The sequence below is a fragment of the Pararge aegeria genome, chromosome 21, assembly GCF_905163445.1.
Source record: "Pararge aegeria chromosome 21, ilParAegt1.1, whole genome shotgun sequence".
Classification (NCBI taxonomy): domain Eukaryota; kingdom Metazoa; phylum Arthropoda; class Insecta; order Lepidoptera; family Nymphalidae; genus Pararge; species Pararge aegeria.
In genome coordinates, this window is record NC_053200.1 from 17,044,143 (window position 1) to 17,058,404 (window position 14,262).

Below are 14,262 nucleotides of genomic sequence, written 5' to 3' on the forward strand. Positions count from 1 at the left end.
ATTATTTTAATTTTTTTTTTTTTTTTTTTCACTTACACATTAGGCCCGTCGCGCCGCGCCACTACTATATGGGGCGAAGGTGCGAAGTCGACGGCGACGACAAAGTACCGAGTCTAAGGAGACTGATGGCGGCGCCACACAGTGGCGTTATGTCTCTATAAAAGTGGTGGTCTTTTATTATGTTATTTATTAACGGTATTATTTTTTTTATATCATATCAATATTGTACCCCGCACAGGGGGGAGGTACGGGTAGGTAGTGACGAAAAATAACGATACGGGACTCTTACGAGGTCTCGCAATCGGAATGAGTACACTTTAAATATTTTAACGAGGTAAAATTTAAGGGCATTGAGGGTCTGGTGCCAGTGGTGGTTGATTAGATCCACACACTATACTTTTTATAATTATGTGGCGTTATGTCTCTATAAAAGTGGTGGTCTTTTATTATGTTATTTATTAATGGTATTTTTTTAATATCATATCAATATTGTACCCCGCACGGGGGGAGGTAAGGGGGTAGGTAGTGACGAAAAATAACGATACGGGACTCTTACGAGGTCTCGTAATCGGAATGAGTTTCTGCGACTACCATTGTTTGTCGCGGGTAACGGGGAATCAGGGTTCGATTCCGGTGAGGGAGCCTGAGAAACTGCTACCACATCCAAGGAAGGCAGCAGGCGCGCAAATTACCCACTCCCTGCACGGGGGGGGGGGAGGTACGGGTAGGTAGTGACGAAAAATAACGATACGGGACTCTTACGAGGTCTCGTCATCGAATAATCAATACGCGAACTGCCCACACACTTGTAAATATAGACGCGCAAGATCGTTACACGAACCGCTTACCATTTTAATAGAAAACTACTATGCAAACACACATAACATATACGCAATAAGGGAACTTTAAATTGGAGATTTTACCCTACCACACCCGTCTGTCTCATTCTGAAAACTATTCAAAATAATTGCTATTTTTCATTCTCATTCAAATATAAATAATAGTAAATAATATATAATTTTTGACTGAACTGAACCCAAGTGCCCGGCCTGTGGCCGGGCACCCCTCGTATTCATGTTCTAACCTAACCTAACCTAAATCTAGTTTTGACACCTTTAGACTTTAGATTCAAGATTGAATGTGAATATATGCATTAATAAAAACTCATTACTATTTTAATACTAGTTATGCTGCTGTTGATGCACTGATGAAAGCCAGATAGCTAGATCAGTGTTTAGTTAGTCGTAGTTGCCGGTGGGCTGAGGTCTAAAGGAATCCAAACTAGTTTTAAAAGGTTTGGATAGGTTAGGTTAGGTTAGAACATGAAAAAGACGGGTGCCCGGCCGCAGGCCGGTCACTTAGGTTCAGTTCCGTTTAAAAAATAAAAAAAACAAAAAACAAAACGTACCAATACAAAGTACTCTTATTCATATTAAAAGATATTGTAAAATAACAATTATTTTAATTTTTTTTTTTTTTTTTTTCACTTACACATTAGGCCCGTCGCGCCGCGCCACTACTATATGGGGCGAAGGTGCGAAGTCGACGGCGACGACAAAGTACCGAGTCTAAGGAGACTGATGGCGGCGCCACACAGTGGCGTTATGTCTCTATAAAAGTGGTGGTCTTTTATTATGTTATTTATTAATGGTATTATTTTTTTAATATCATATCAATATTGTACCCCGCACAGGGGGGAGGTACGGGTAGGTAGTGACGAAAAATAACGATACGGGACTCTTACGAGGTCTCGCAATCGGAATGAGTACACTTTAAATATTTTAACGAGGTAAAATTTAAGGGCATTGAGGGTCTGGTGCCAGTGGTGGTTGATTAGATCCACACACTATACTTTTTATAATTATGTGGCGTTATGTCTCTATAAAAGTGGTGGTCTTTTATTATGTTATTTATTAATGGTATTTTTTTAATATCATATCAATATTGTACCCCGCACGGGGGGAGGTAAGGGGGTAGGTAGTGACGAAAAATAACGATACGGGACTCTTACGAGGTCTCGTAATCGGAATGAGTTTCTGCGACTACCATTGTTTGTCGCGGGTAACGGGGAATCAGGGTTCGATTCCGGTGAGGGAGCCTGAGAAACTGCTACCACATCCAAGGAAGGCAGCAGGCGCGCAAATTACCCACTCCCTGCACGGGGGGGGGAGGTACGGGTAGGTAGTGACGAAAAATAACGATACGGGACTCTTACGAGGTCTCGTCATCGAATAATCAATACGCGAACTGCCCACACACTTGTAAATATAGACGCGCAAGATCGTTACACGAACCGCTTACCATTTTAATAGAAAACTACTATGCAAACACACATAACATATACGCAATAAGGGAACTTTAAATTGGAGATTTTACCCTACCACACCCGTCTGTCTCATTCTGAAAACTATTCAAAATAATTGCTATTTTTCATTCTCATTCAAATATAAATAATAGTAAATAATATATAATTTTTGACTGAACTGAACCCAAGTGCCCGGCCTGTGGCCGGGCACCCCTCGTATTCATGTTCTAACCTAACCTAACCTAAATCTAGTTTTGACACCTTTAGACTTTAGATTCAAGATTGAATGTGAATATATGCATTAATAAAAACTCATTACTATTTTAATACTAGTTATGCTGCTGTTGATGCACTGATGAAAGCCAGATAGCTAGATCAGTGTTTAGTTAGTCGTAGTTGCCGGTGGGCTGAGGTCTAAAGGAATCCAAACTAGTTTTAAAAGGTTTGGATAGGTTAGGTTAGGTTAGAACATGAAAAAGACGGGTGCCCGGCCGCAGGCCGGTCACTTAGGTTCAGTTCCGTTTAAAAAATAAAAAAAACAAAAAACAAAACGTACCAATACAAAGTACTCTTATTCATATTAAAAGATATTGTAAAATAACAATTATTTTAATTTTTTTTTTTTTTTTTTTTTCACTTTCACATTAGGCCCGTCGCGCCGCGCCACTACTATATGGGGCGAAGGTGCGAAGTCGACGGCGACGACAAAGTACCGAGTCTAAGGAGACTGATGGCGGCGCCACACAGTGGCGTTATGTCTCTATAAAAGTGGTGGTCTTTTATTATGTTATTTATTAATGGTATTATTTTTTTAATATCATATCAATATTGTACCCCGCACAGGGGGGAGGTACGGGTAGGTAGTGACGAAAAATAACGATACGGGACTCTTACGAGGTCTCGCAATCGGAATGAGTACACTTTAAATATTTTAACGAGGTAAAATTTAAGGGCATTGAGGGTCTGGTGCCAGTGGTGGTTGATTAGATCCACACACTATACTTTTTATAATTATGTGGCGTTATGTCTCTATAAAAGTGGTGGTCTTTTATTATGTTATTTATTAATGGTATTTTTTTAATATCATATCAATATTGTACCCCGCACGGGGGGAGGTAAGGGGGTAGGTAGTGACGAAAAATAACGATACGGGACTCTTACGAGGTCTCGTAATCGGAATGAGTTTCTGCGACTACCATTGTTTGTCGCGGGTAACGGGGAATCAGGGTTCGATTCCGGTGAGGGAGCCTGAGAAACTGCTACCACATCCAAGGAAGGCAGCAGGCGCGCAAATTACCCACTCCCTGCACGGGGGGGGAGGTACGGGTAGGTAGTGACGAAAAATAACGATACGGGACTCTTACGAGGTCTCGTCATCGAATAATCAATACGCGAACTGCCCACACACTTGTAAATATAGACGCGCAAGATCGTTACACGAACCGCTTACCATTTTAATAGTAAACTACTATGCAAACACACATAACATATACGCAATAAGGGAACTTTAAATTGGAGATTTTACCCTACCACACCCGTCTGTCTCATTCTGAAAACTATTCAAAATAATTGCTATTTTTCATTCTCATTCAAATATAAATAATAGTAAATAATATATAATTTTTGACTGAACTGAACCCAAGTGCCCGGCCTGTGGCCGGGCACCCCTCGTATTCATGTTCTAACCTAACCTAACCTAAATCTAGTTTTGACACCTTTAGACTTTAGATTCAAGATTGAATGTGAATATATGCATTAATAAAAACTCATTACTATTTTAATACTAGTTATGCTGCTGTTGATGCACTGATGAAAGCCAGATAGCTAGATCAGTGTTTAGTTAGTCGTAGTTGCCGGTGGGCTGAGGTCTAAAGGAATCCAAACTAGTTTTAAAAGGTTTGGATAGGTTAGGTTAGGTTAGAACATGAAAAAGACGGGTGCCCGGCCGCAGGCCGGTCACTTAGGTTCAGTTCCGTTTAAAAAATAAAAAAAACAAAAAACAAAACGTACCAATACAAAGTACTCTTATTCATATTAAAAGATATTGTAAAATAACAATTATTTTAATTTTTTTTTTTTTTTTTTTCACTTACACATTAGGCCCGTCGCGCCGCGCCACTACTATATGGGGCGAAGGTGCGAAGTCGACGGCGACGACAAAGTACCGAGTCTAAGGAGACTGATGGCGGCGCCACACAGTGGCGTTATGTCTCTATAAAAGTGGTGGTCTTTTATTATGTTATTTATTAATGGTATTTTTTTAATATCATATCAATATTGTACCCCGCACGGGGGGAGGTAAGGGGGTAGGTAGTGACGAAAAATAACGATACGGGACTCTTACGAGGTCTCGTAATCGGAATGAGTTTCTGCGACTACCATTGTTTGTCGCGGGTAACGGGGAATCAGGGTTCGATTCCGGTGAGGGAGCCTGAGAAACTGCTACCACATCCAAGGAAGGCAGCAGGCGCGCAAATTACCCACTCCCTGCACGGGGGGGGAGGTACGGGTAGGTAGTGACGAAAAATAACGATACGGGACTCTTACGAGGTCTCGTCATCGAATAATCAATACGCGAACTGCCCACACACTTGTAAATATAGACGCGCAAGATCGTTACACGAACCGCTTACCATTTTAATAGTAAACTACTATGCAAACACACATAACATATACGCAATAAGGGAACTTTAAATTGGAGATTTTACCCTACCACACCCGTCTGTCTCATTCTGAAAACTATTCAAAATAATTGCTATTTTTCATTCTCATTCAAATATAAATAATAGTAAATAATATATAATTTTTGACTGAACTGAACCCAAGTGCCCGGCCTGTGGCCGGGCACCCCTCGTATTCATGTTATAACCTAACCTAACCTAAATCTAGTTTTGACACCTTTAGACTTTAGATTCAAGATTGAATGTGAATATATGCATTAATAAAAACTCATTACTATTTTAATACTAGTTATGCTGCTGTTGATGCACTGATGAAAGCCAGATAGCTAGATCAGTGTTTAGTTAGTCGTAGTTGCCGGTGGGCTGAGGTCTAAAGGAATCCAAACTAGTTTTAAAAGGTTTGGATAGGTTAGGTTAGGTTAGAACATGAAAAAGACGGGTGCCCGGCCGCAGGCCGGTCACTTAGGTTCAGTTCCGTTTAAAAAATAAAAAAAACAAAAAACAAAACGTACCAATACAAAGTACTCTTATTCATATTAAAAGATATTGTAAAATAACAATTATTTTAATTTTTTTTTTTTTTTTTTTCACTTACACATTAGGCCCGTCGCGCCGCGCCACTACTATATGGGGCGAAGGTGCGAAGTCGACGGCGACGACAAAGTACCGAGTCTAAGGAGACTGATGGCGGCGCCACACAGTGGCGTTATGTCTCTATAAAAGTGGTGGTCTTTTATTATGTTATTTATTAATGGTATTATTTTTTTAATATCATATCAATATTGTACCCCGCACAGGGGGGAGGTACGGGTAGGTAGTGACGAAAAATAACGATACGGGACTCTTACGAGGTCTCGCAATCGGAATGAGTACACTTTAAATATTTTAACGAGGTAAAATTTAAGGGCATTGAGGGTCTGGTGCCAGTGGTGGTTGATTAGATCCACACACTATACTTTTTATAATTATGTGGCGTTATGTCTCTATAAAATTGGTGGTCTTTTATTATGTTATTTATTAATGGTATTTTTTTAATATCATATCAATATTGTACCCCGCACGGGGGGAGGTAAGGGGGTAGGTAGTGACGAAAATAACGATACGGGACTCTTACGAGGTCTCGTAATCGGAATGAGTTTCTGCGACTACCATTGTTTGTCGCGGGTAACGGGGAATCAGGGTTCGATTCCGGTGAGGGAGCCTGAGAAACTGCTACCACATCCAAGGAAGGCAGCAGGCGCGCAAATTACCCACTCCCTGCACGGGGGGGGAGGTACGGGTAGGTAGTGACGAAAAATAACGATACGGGACTCTTACGAGGTCTCGTCATCGAATAATCAATACGCGAACTGCCCACACACTTGTAAATATAGACGCGCAAGATCGTTACACGAACCGCTTACCATTTTAATAGAAAACTACTATGCAAACACACATAACATATACGCAATAAGGGAACTTTAAATTGGAGATTTTACCCTACCACACCCGTCTGTCTCATTCTGAAAACTATTCAAAATAATTGCTATTTTTCATTCTCATTCAAATATAAATAATAGTAAATAATATATAATTTTTGACTGAACTGAACCCAAGTGCCCGGCCTGTGGCCGGGCACCCCTCGTATTCATGTTATAACCTAACCTAACCTAAATCTAGTTTTGACACCTTTAGACTTTAGATTCAAGATTGAATGTGAATATATGCATTAATAAAAACTCATTACTATTTTAATACTAGTTATGCTGCTGTTGATGCACTGATGAAAGCCTGATAGCTAGATCAGTGTTTAGTTAGTCGTAGTTGCCGGTGGGCTGAGGTCTAAAGGAATCCAAACTAGTTTTAAAAGGTTTGGATAGGTTAGGTTAGGTTAGAACATGAAAAAGACGGGTGCCCGGCCGCAGGCCGGTCACTTAGGTTCAGTTCCGTTTAAAAAATAAAAAAAACAAAAAACAAAACGTACCAATACAAAGTACTCTTATTCATATTAAAAGATATTGTAAAATAACAATTATTTTAATTATTTTTTTTTTTTTTTCACTTACACATTAGGCCCGTCGCGCCGCGCCACTACTATATGGGGCGAAGGTGCGAAGTCGACGGCGACGACAAAGTACCGAGTCTAAGGAGACTGATGGCGGCGCCACACAGTGGCGTTATGTCTCTATAAAAGTGGTGGTCTTTTATTATGTTATTTATTAATGGTATTATTTTTTTAATATCATATCAATATTGTACCCCGCACAGGGGGGAGGTACGGGTAGGTAGTGACGAAAAATAACGATACGGGACTCTTACGAGGTCTCGCAATCGGAATGAGTACACTTTAAATATTTTAACGAGGTAAAATTTAAGGGCATTGAGGGTCTGGTGCCAGTGGTGGTTGATTAGATCCACACACTATACTTTTTATAATTATGTGGCGTTATGTCTCTATAAAAGTGGTGGTCTTTTATTATGTTATTTATTAATGGTATTTTTTTAATATCATATCAATATTGTACCCCGCACGGGGGGAGGTAAGGGGGTAGGTAGTGACGAAAAATAACGATACGGGACTCTTACGAGGTCTCGTAATCGGAATGAGTTTCTGCGACTACCATTGTTTGTCGCGGGTAACGGGGAATCAGGGTTCGATTCCGGTGAGGGAGCCTGAGAAACTGCTACCACATCCAAGGAAGGCAGCAGGCGCGCAAATTACCCACTCCCTGCACGGGGGGGGAGGTACGGGTAGGTAGTGACGAAAAATAACGATACGGGACTCTTACGAGGTCTCGTCATCGAATAATCAATACGCGAACTGCCCACACACTTGTAAATATAGACGCGCAAGATCGTTACACGAACCGCTTACCATTTTAATAGTAAACTACTATGCAAACACACATAACATATACGCAATAAGGGAACTTTAAATTGGAGATTTTACCCTACCACACCCGTCTGTCTCATTCTGAAAACTATTCAAAATAATTGCTATTTTTCATTCTCATTCAAATATAAATAATAGTAAATAATATATAATTTTTGACTGAACTGAACCCAAGTGCCCGGCCTGTGGCCGGGCACCCCTCGTATTCATGTTCTAACCTAACCTAACCTAAATCTAGTTTTGACACCTTTAGACTTTAGATTCAAGATTGAATGTGAATATATGCATTAATAAAAACTCATTACTATTTTAATACTAGTTATGCTGCTGTTGATGCACTGATGAAAGCCAGATAGCTAGATCAGTGTTTAGTTAGTCGTAGTTGCCGGTGGGCTGAGGTCTAAAGGAATCCAAACTAGTTTTAAAAGGTTTGGATAGGTTAGGTTAGGTTAGAACATGAAAAAGACGGGTGCCCGGCCGCAGGCCGGTCACTTAGGTTCAGTTCCGTTTAAAAAATAAAAAAAACAAAAAACAAAACGTACCAATACAAAGTACTCTTATTCATATTAAAAGATATTGTAAAATAACAATTATTTTAATTTTTTTTTTTTTTTTTTTCACTTACACATTAGGCCCGTCGCGCCGCGCCACTACTATATGGGGCGAAGGTGCGAAGTCGACGGCGACGACAAAGTACCGAGTCTAAGGAGACTGATGGCGGCGCCACACAGTGGCGTTATGTCTCTATAAAAGTGGTGGTCTTTTATTATGTTATTTATTAATGGTATTTTTTTAATATCATATCAATATTGTACCCCGCACGGGGGGAGGTAAGGGGGTAGGTAGTGACGAAAAATAACGATACGGGACTCTTACGAGGTCTCGTAATCGGAATGAGTTTCTGCGACTACCATTGTTTGTCGCGGGTAACGGGGAATCAGGGTTCGATTCCGGTGAGGGAGCCTGAGAAACTGCTACCACATCCAAGGAAGGCAGCAGGCGCGCAAATTACCCACTCCCTGCACGGGGGGGGAGGTACGGGTAGGTAGTGACGAAAAATAACGATACGGGACTCTTACGAGGTCTCGTCATCGAATAATCAATACGCGAACTGCCCACACACTTGTAAATATAGACGCGCAAGATCGTTACACGAACCGCTTACCATTTTAATAGTAAACTACTATGCAAACACACATAACATATACGCAATAAGGGAACTTTAAATTGGAGATTTTACCCTACCACACCCGTCTGTCTCATTCTGAAAACTATTCAAAATAATTGCTATTTTTCATTCTCATTCAAATATAAATAATAGTAAATAATATATAATTTTTGACTGAACTGAACCCAAGTGCCCGGCCTGTGGCCGGGCACCCCTCGTATTCATGTTATAACCTAATCTAACCTAAATCTAGTTTTGACACCTTTAGACTTTAGATTCAAGATTGAATGTGAATATATGCATTAATAAAAACTCATTACTATTTTAATACTAGTTATGCTGCTGTTGATGCACTGATGAAAGCCAGATAGCTAGATCAGTGTTTAGTTAGTCGTAGTTGCCGGTGGGCTGAGGTCTAAAGGAATCCAAACTAGTTTTAAAAGGTTTGGATAGGTTAGGTTAGGTTAGAACATGAAAAAGACGGGTGCCCGGCCGCAGGCCGGTCACTTAGGTTCAGTTCCGTTTAAAAAATAAAAAAAACAAAAAACAAAACGTACCAATACAAAGTACTCTTATTCATATTAAAAGATATTGTAAAATAACAATTATTTTAATTATTTTTTTTTTTTTTTTCACTTACACATTAGGCCCGTCGCGCCGCGCCACTACTATATGGGGCGAAGGTGCGAAGTCGACGGCGACGACAAAGTACCGAGTCTAAGGAGACTGATGGCGGCGCCACACAGTGGCGTTATGTCTCTATAAAAGTGGTGGTCTTTTATTATGTTATTTATTAATGGTATTATTTTTTTAATATCATATCAATATTGTACCCCGCACAGGGGGGAGGTACGGGTAGGTAGTGACGAAAAATAACGATACGGGACTCTTACGAGGTCTCGCAATCGGAATGAGTACACTTTAAATATTTTAACGAGGTAAAATTTAAGGGCATTGAGGGTCTGGTGCCAGTGGTGGTTGATTAGATCCACACACTATACTTTTTATAATTATGTGGCGTTATGTCTCTATAAAATTGGTGGTCTTTTATTATGTTATTTATTAATGGTATTTTTTTAATATCATATCAATATTGTACCCCGCACGGGGGGAGGTAAGGGGGTAGGTAGTGACGAAAATAACGATACGGGACTCTTACGAGGTCTCGTAATCGGAATGAGTTTCTGCGACTACCATTGTTTGTCGCGGGTAACGGGGAATCAGGGTTCGATTCCGGTGAGGGAGCCTGAGAAACTGCTACCACATCCAAGGAAGGCAGCAGGCGCGCAAATTACCCACTCCCTGCACGGGGGGGGAGGTACGGGTAGGTAGTGACGAAAAATAACGATACGGGACTCTTACGAGGTCTCGTCATCGAATAATCAATACGCGAACTGCCCACACACTTGTAAATATAGACGCGCAAGATCGTTACACGAACCGCTTACCATTTTAATAGAAAACTACTATGCAAACACACATAACATATACGCAATAAGGGAACTTTAAATTGGAGATTTTACCCTACCACACCCGTCTGTCTCATTCTGAAAACTATTCAAAATAATTGCTATTTTTCATTCTCATTCAAATATAAATAATAGTAAATAATATATAATTTTTGACTGAACTGAACCCAAGTGCCCGGCCTGTGGCCGGGCACCCCTCGTATTCATGTTATAACCTAACCTAACCTAAATCTAGTTTTGACACCTTTAGACTTTAGATTCAAGATTGAATGTGAATATATGCATTAATAAAAACTCATTACTATTTTAATACTAGTTATGCTGCTGTTGATGCACTGATGAAAGCCAGATAGCTAGATCAGTGTTTAGTTAGTCGTAGTTGCCGGTGGGCTGAGGTCTAAAGGAATCCAAACTAGTTTTAAAAGGTTTGGATAGGTTAGGTTAGGTTAGAACATGAAAAAGACGGGTGCCCGGCCGCAGGCCGGTCACTTAGGTTCAGTTCCGTTTAAAAAATAAAAAAAACAAAAAACAAAACGTACCAATACAAAGTACTCTTATTCATATTAAAAGATATTGTAAAATAACAATTATTTTAATTATTTTTTTTTTTTTTTCACTTACACATTAGGCCCGTCGCGCCGCGCCACTACTATATGGGGCGAAGGTGCGAAGTCGACGGCGACGACAAAGTACCGAGTCTAAGGAGACTGATGGCGGCGCCACACAGTGGCGTTATGTCTCTATAAAAGTGGTGGTCTTTTATTATGTTATTTATTAATGGTATTATTTTTTTAATATCATATCAATATTGTACCCCGCACAGGGGGGAGGTACGGGTAGGTAGTGACGAAAAATAACGATACGGGACTCTTACGAGGTCTCGCAATCGGAATGAGTACACTTTAAATATTTTAACGAGGTAAAATTTAAGGGCATTGAGGGTCTGGTGCCAGTGGTGGTTGATTAGATCCACACACTATACTTTTTATAATTATGTGGCGTTATGTCTCTATAAAAGTGGTGGTCTTTTATTATGTTATTTATTAATGGTATTTTTTTAATATCATATCAATATTGTACCCCGCACGGGGGGAGGTAAGGGGGTAGGTAGTGACGAAAAATAACGATACGGGACTCTTACGAGGTCTCGTAATCGGAATGAGTTTCTGCGACTACCATTGTTTGTCGCGGGTAACGGGGAATCAGGGTTCGATTCCGGTGAGGGAGCCTGAGAAACTGCTACCACATCCAAGGAAGGCAGCAGGCGCGCAAATTACCCACTCCCTGCACGGGGGGGGAGGTACGGGTAGGTAGTGACGAAAAATAACGATACGGGACTCTTACGAGGTCTCGTCATCGAATAATCAATACGCGAACTGCCCACACACTTGTAAATATAGACGCGCAAGATCGTTACACGAACCGCTTACCATTTTAATAGTAAACTACTATGCAAACACACATAACATATACGCAATAAGGGAACTTTAAATTGGAGATTTTACCCTACCACACCCGTCTGTCTCATTCTGAAAACTATTCAAAATAATTGCTATTTTTCATTCTCATTCAAATATAAATAATAGTAAATAATATATAATTTTTGACTGAACTGAACCCAAGTGCCCGGCCTGTGGCCGGGCACCCCTCGTATTCATGTTCTAACCTAACCTAACCTAAATCTAGTTTTGACACCTTTAGACTTTAGATTCAAGATTGAATGTGAATATATGCATTAATAAAAACTCATTACTATTTTAATACTAGTTATGCTGCTGTTGATGCACTGATGAAAGCCAGATAGCTAGATCAGTGTTTAGTTAGTCGTAGTTGCCGGTGGGCTGAGGTCTAAAGGAATCCAAACTAGTTTTAAAAGGTTTGGATAGGTTAGGTTAGGTTAGAACATGAAAAAGACGGGTGCCCGGCCGCAGGCCGGTCACTTAGGTTCAGTTCCGTTTAAAAAATAAAAAAAACAAAAAACGAAACGTACCAATACAAAGTACTCTTATTCATATTAAAAGATATTGTAAAATAACAATTATTTTAATTTTTTTTTTTTTTTTTTCACTTACACATTAGGCCCGTCGCGCCGCGCCACTACTATATGGGGCGAAGGTGCGAAGTCGACGGCGACGACAAAGTACCGAGTCTAAGGAGACTGATGGCGGCGCCACACAGTGGCGTTATGTCTCTATAAAAGTGGTGGTCTTTTATTATGTTATTTATTAATGGTATTATTTTTTTAATATCATATCAATATTGTACCCCGCACAGGGGGGAGGTACGGGTAGGTAGTGACGAAAAATAACGATACGGGACTCTTACGAGGTCTCGCAATCGGAATGAGTACACTTTAAATATTTTAACGAGGTAAAATTTAAGGGCATTGAGGGTCTGGTGCCAGTGGTGGTTGATTAGATCCACACACTATACTTTTTATAATTATGTGGCGTTATGTCTCTATAAAAGTGGTGGTCTTTTATTATGTTATTTATTAATGGTATTTTTTTAATATCATATCAATATTGTACCCCGCACGGGGGGAGGTAAGGGGGTAGGTAGTGACGAAAAATAACGATACGTGACTCTTACGAGGTCTCGTAATCGGAATGAGTTTCTGCGACTACCATTGTTTGTCGCGGGTAACGGGGAATCAGGGTTCGATTCCGGTGAGGGAGCCTGAGAAACTGCTACCACATCCAAGGAAGGCAGCAGGCGCGCAAATTACCCACTCCCTGCACGGGGGGGGGAGGTACGGGTAGGTAGTGACGAAAAATAACGATACGGGACTCTTACGAGGTCTCGTCATCGAATAATCAATACGCGAACTGCCCACACACTTGTAAATATAGACGCGCAAGATCGTTACACGAACCGCTTACCATTTTAATAGAAAACTACTATGCAAACACACATAACATATACGCAATAAGGGAACTTTAAATTGGAGATTTTACCCTACCACACCCGTCTGTCTCATTCTGAAAACTATTCAAAATAATTGCTATTTTTCATTCTCATTCAAATATAAATAATAGTAAATAATATATAATTTTTGACTGAACTGAACCCAAGTGCCCGGCCTGTGGCCGGGCACCCCTCGTATTCATGTTCTAACCTAACCTAACCTAAATCTAGTTTTGACACCTTTAGACTTTAGATTCAAGATTGAATGTGAATATATGCATTAATAAAAACTCATTACTATTTTAATACTAGTTATGCTGCTGTTGATGCACTGATGAAAGCCAGATAGCTAGATCAGTGTTTAGTTAGTCGTAGTTGCCGGTGGGCTGAGGTCTAAAGGAATCCAAACTAGTTTTAAAAGGTTTGGATAGGTTAGGTTAGGTTAGAACATGAAAAAGACGGGTGCCCGGCCGCAGGCCGGTCACTTAGGTTCAGTTCCGTTTAAAAAATAAAAAAAACAAAAAACAAAACGTACCAATACAAAGTACTCTTATTCATATTAGAAGATATTGTAAAATAACAATTATTTTAATTTTTTTTTTTTTTTTTCACTTACACATTAGGCCCGTCGCGCCGCGCCACTACTATATGGGGCGAAGGTGCGAAGTCGACGGCGACGACAAAGTACCGAGTCTAAGGAGACTGATGGCGGCGCCACACAGTGGCGTTATGTCTCTATAAAAGTGGTGGTCTTTTATTATGTTATTTATTAATGGTATTATTTTTTTAATATCATATCAATATTGTACCCCGCACAGGGGGGAGGTACGGGTAGGTAGTGACGAAAAATAACGATACGG